The sequence below is a fragment of the Bombina bombina genome, chromosome 5, assembly GCF_027579735.1.
Source record: "Bombina bombina isolate aBomBom1 chromosome 5, aBomBom1.pri, whole genome shotgun sequence".
In the NCBI taxonomy this organism is placed as follows: domain Eukaryota; kingdom Metazoa; phylum Chordata; class Amphibia; order Anura; family Bombinatoridae; genus Bombina; species Bombina bombina.
The window spans coordinates 64,059,030-64,064,827 of NC_069503.1; the positions used below are offsets into that span (position 1 = coordinate 64,059,030).

Consider the following 5,798-nt stretch of genomic DNA (forward strand, 5'->3'; position numbering starts at 1 on the left):
ACAGAGTGTGGAAAATGTTTTACAGAAAAGGGTAGTCTGAAAAAGCATAAAAGTATTTCACGCAGGAGAAAAGCCTTTCACATGTACAGCGTGTGGAAAATGTTTTACACAAAAGAGTAATCTGAAAAAGCATGAAAGGATTCACACAGGAGAAAAGCCTTTCACATGTACAGAGTGTGGAAAAAGTTTTACAGAAAAGAGTAACCTGAAAACTCATGAAAGGATTCACAAGGGAAAAAGCTTTTCATATGTTTAGAAAGTGGAATAAAGGTTTCATTGAAATCAGGTATCACAGACCAGCAAATATTTACACACAAATAAACATTATATACACAGTGTACAAACCGTCTTTACAGTTATCCAAAGAGGCCAAACTCTCTAAAATAGAAGCATCAAAAAGGATAATGTTGTAAATAATACTTTCTAAATCCCAGTTATAAAAGCCCCAGATTGGAAAGAGCTCTCTGCTGTCCGTTTGTTCCTCTATATACTTGCACCTCAGTTTCTCTCATATCATTGTATATAGCTTGTTAGATCAGTGCAGCACTGCATGTGTGCAGTTCCCTAAGTGTGCTAGTTCATAAGTGTAGAATGAGTTATAAAAAGGAGTTAGACAATGGAGTGGACAACAGAGATAAGTACTTTTCAAATTCAAACAATCAAATGCAAACATGCTACACTTTCTAATGTCTGCATTAACCTTTTCCTCCCTTCTCCTTAAAGTCACAGCTCTTCCTTTCACAAACACACTCAGAAAATTCATATTTCTCATTCTCTTCTACCTTCCCCCCTCTACAACACACATGAACTTTATTCCTATCTCACATCCCTCGGCCAGCCATGCTTCACTGATCCTAAACTTAAACACTCACATAAGACACATTCTCATCTCCTTTTACTCACCATCTTTCTTCTTCTTGTAGTTGGGGATGTTTCCCCTAACCCAGGTCCACCCTCTGCTTCCCTCAGATCACTACCCCAAATGACACCTTATACACCTTGCCCACGTAACCCTCTAAACCTCATTAACTGCACCTCTATTAGTACACACAATTCTCGTCGTGCCCTCTTTGGAATGCACGCTCGGTATGCAATAAGCTTACATCTATTCACAACCTATTTATTTCACATTCACTTAACCTGTTAGCCCTCACTGAAACTTGGCTTTCCTCCTCTAACACAACTGCTGTAGCCTCTCTGTCCTATGGCGGCCTGCACTTCAGTCACACTCCCAGGCCTGGAGACAAATAAGGAGGAGTAGGAATTCTCCTGTCTCCACAGAGTACCTTTCACTGCATTCCTTCACCCCCCTCTCCTTCTCATCTTTTGAAGTTCACGCTATCCGCCTCTTCTCCCCTATAGCTCTTCATGTTGCAGTTATCTATCGGCTCCCTGGCCCAGCATCACAATATCTGGACCACTTTGAAGCCTAGCTTCCACATTTTCTCTCTTCTAATGTCCCTTCTCTCATCTTAGGGGACTTCAACATACCCCTTGATAAGCCTAACACGCCTGCTGCCTTTAAACTTCTATCCCTTACCACCTCTTTAGGCCTGTCCCAGTGGACAACATCTCCAACACACTGTGAAGGCAACTCCATAGACCTGGTCTTCACAAATCTCTGTGCTGTTTCCAACTCCTTAACTTCCATTTCCTCTCTTTTGACCACCCATCTATTAAAGGGACTGTCTAGCCAAAATAAACTTTCATGATTCAGATAGAGGATGTAATTTTAAACAATTTTCCAATTTACTTTATCACCAATTTTGCTTTGTTTCTCTTGTGTATTCTTAGTTGAAATCTTAACCCTAGGAGGTTCATATGCTAATTTCTTAGACCTTGAAGCCCACCTCTTTCAGATTGCATTTTAACAGTTTTTCACCACTTAGAGGGTGTAAGTTCACAATTTCATATAGATAACCACTGTATGCTCGTGCACGTGAATATATCTGGGAGCAGGCACTGATTTGCTAGACTGCAAAGTCTGTCAAAAGAACTGAAAAAAGGGGGCAGTTTGCAGAGGGCTTAGATACAAGATAATCACAGAGGTTAAAAGTAATTATTATAAACTGTGTTGGTTATGCAAAACTGGGAAATGGGTAATAAAGGGATTATCTATCTTTTAAAACAATAAAAATTCTGGTGTAGACTGTCCCTTTAACTTTCTCTCTTACTCTACCTGCTACATATTTGCAAACCCCCCCCAAAACTGCTACCTTACAGGAATTTAAATGACTTGGATCTCACAGACTTTTCCACTCAACTGAGTCCTCTGCTCTCTGACATTTCATCCCTCTCTTGTCCAAACCTCGTGACTCTACAGTATAATTCACACTAAAATCAACACTTGACAAAACTGCACCCTCCACTCTTCAACATACATCAATCACTTGACGGCAACCGTGGCACACTAAACAGACTAGATATCTTCAGCGATGCTCACGGGCTGCTGAATGGCAGTGGAGGAAATCATGCACCTGTGCTGATTTCCAACATTATAAATTCACCCTTAAGTCCTACAACTCTTCGCTCAGCCTGGCCAAACAAGTCTATTTCTCCTCCCTTGTGTCATCTCACGCATCCAACCCCAGAAAACTGTTCTCAACCTTTAACTCCCTTCTGCGTCTGCCTGCCCTCCCGCCCACTACCAACCTCACTGCTCAAATTATTGCTGATCACTTCAAAAATAAAATTGACACCATTAGAAAAGAGATCTGCACCTCGCACCCCGCAAACCCAGCGATCCTACCCACCCCTTCTATTAACAAAAATCTATGCTACTTCCCTCCTGTAACAGAGGAAGAAGTCTCTGCACTCCTATCCTTGGCTTATCTCACAACCTGCCCACTTGACCCTATTCCTTCAAGACTTATTCCCTCTCTCTCTGCTTCACTAACCCCTACCCTAACTCATCTCTTTAACCAATCTCTCACTGCTGGCACATTTCCTGACACATTCAAGCATGCGTCAATCATACCAATCCTAAAAAAGCCCTCGCTTGACTCCTCCACGCCTTCTAACTATCGACCGGTCTCCTTACTTCCCTTTGCTTCAAAATTATTGGAACGACTAGTCTATAATCGGCTAACTCAATTTCTCACAACTAACTCCTTACTTGATCCACTACAATCTGGTTTCCGCCCTAAACACTCAACAGAAACCGCTCTTGCTAAAGTAACAAATTACCTGTTATCAGCTAAAGCAAAAGGCCATTACTCCTTACTAATTCTTCTTGACCTGTCTGCAGCTTTTGACACAGTTGACCATCCTCTCCTCCTAAAAATACTACATTCATTTGGCATCCGAGACACAGCCCTCTCCTGGTTTGCATCATATCTTTTAAACCGCTCGTTTTCAGTTTCCTTTAACAACATATCTTGTGATCCTATGCCTCTCTCAGTTGGAGTACCGCAAGGCTCTGTCTTGGGCCCCTTGCTTTTCTCTCTTTACACATCCTGCCTTGGAAAACTTATAGCCTCCTTTGGATTCCAGTACCACCTATATGCTGATGATACCCAAATCTATCTTTCCTCTCCTGATATCTCTCCCTCTTTACTCAACCAGATTTCTGACTGCCTCTCTTCAATTTTCTCTTGGATGTCTTCACACTACCTCCAACTCAATCTGTCCAAAACTGAGCTGCTTCTTATCCCCCCCTCTTCGAGACATCCAACACCTGACATTTCTCTGATGGTTGGAGACTCTATTCTCAACACCTCACCCCAGGTCCACTGCCTTGGGGTCACACTAGACTCAGAACTCACATTCAACCCACATATACAAGAGCTTACCAAATCCTGCCGTTCATACCTACGCAAAAGTTCCAGAATTCGTCCCTTCCTTAATCAAAAAAACTACAAAAATACTTATTCATTCCCTCATTTTGTCACACATTGATTATTGCAATCTTCTCCTAAATGGCCTTCCAAAACACCGCCTCTCCTCCCTCCCATCTATAATGAATGCTTCTGCTAGACTCATCCACCTAAGTTGACGATCTACATCAGCTGCTCCGCTCGGCCAGTCTCTACACTGGCTCCCCATACACTCCAGAATACAATTTAAAGTATTAGCCTTAACCTACAAAGCACTCAACAGTCTAACTCCCAACTATATTTCCTCTCTCATCATGAAATATTCCCCATCCCGTCCTCTTCGATCAACCTCTGACCTACGTCTCTACACTCTACGTCCCACTCACGTCTCCAAGACTTCGCACGTGCTGCTCCTGTCCTCTGGAACTCTCTACCCCACTCCATTAGACTGTCTCCAACCTTGTATAGCTTCAGACGATCCTTGAAAACCCACCTATTCAGAGAGGCTTACCATCTCTCCTCCATCCCACAACCGAACCAAACTAATACATGAACTGCCTGACTCACTGCTGCAAATACAACCAATGTAACAAGCTACCCCAACCTTATGTCTCTGCACCCTAAACCTATAGATTGTGAGCTCTCTGGAGCAGGGCCCTCTTCCTCCTGTACTAGATATATTTTGTTTTGTATTTTATCACAAACCTTTGTCAAGCATTTGACAAATCTATGCAAGCATTTCTTTCTAGGGATCCTAATCTGCCTTGTTGCACTCTGGACACTCGGTCCGGTATTATCTTTATGATGATCTCCATATGAAAATTCCATAGAAGAATTACATATTACATACATCATAATGGCATTTACCAATATCAAGGAAATTCCTTTGAATAGTACAGAACATGTATGGTTTGTTCCTTTGGGAGAACTACTAAATCACAACCTTAAAAAAGAACTATACATCATATCATATTATTCACTATTATTAATATAGGGTAATTCAATATTGACAGAATATCTCCATAAGAGAGAAATGTGAGAATACTAGGAATCGCTACAGAAAAGAACAAGGCAGAGCAATGCTTTGTACATTATACATGCAACTGTAAATATTAAGAAACAAATGAATCATTAATATCTAGGCATCCTATTGAAATCCTATGGAACAGTACACAACATGTATGAGTTGTCCTTTTGGGAGGACTACTTCATCACAACCCTAAAAGGAACTATCTACTATGTACATATTGTTAACTATTATTAAGATAATATATTACAACCCAATATTAGCATAATAGTGTTACAAGAGAGAAACTGAGACCCATGGACTACTACACAGGAAATAATATGGCAGAGCATTGTTTTGTACACTATACACGCAAATGTAAACACCAATAAATAAAAAGAAATAGGTTAATTGAATTAAATTTACAGCCATCATTAAAAGACAGTCCAAAGGATATATACATAATTGTTAATAGCAAAAAACCAACAGGTTAAGTCATATTTATTATAATTTAATAACACATAAAGAGTTCACGAGACACTATTCACAGTGATGGATTAATATACTTTATTTTAATACAGTTTTAATTTTAGTTTGATAATACACAAATTCACTTTGTATTGCACTCTATGGATAATTAATATACATTAATCTATATTAGAACAAATCTCATTGTCATAAGATTTCATTTAGATCAAATCGTGAAAACATTGCAATAAAAATATGCGTTAACTCATACATTAGGTTACAATATGATATCGACAAGACTCAAACGTTCACTCTTTCTATATTTGACTAACTATGTACATTACAGGTGAGGAGGGTGAAATATAGATGCATTATAATAGGTAAACATCCACCATGTGACTCTGTCATATCAAGTAACAGCAACAAAAGGAGTACGTCCACCTTTAGAATAGATGGAGAAGTCCACCTTAATGCATAGCACATCACGCAGCAGAGAGATCCCAATAGGC

The 5,798-nt window shown here is 40.0% G+C and overlaps 1 pseudogene; it reads left to right on the forward strand.

Moving 5' to 3' along the window:
* LOC128661314 (gastrula zinc finger protein XlCGF57.1-like) overlaps positions 1–202 on the forward strand; it is a 13,755-nt pseudogene extending 13,553 nt beyond the window's left edge.
* Positions 203–5,798: the final 5,596 nt, after the last annotated feature.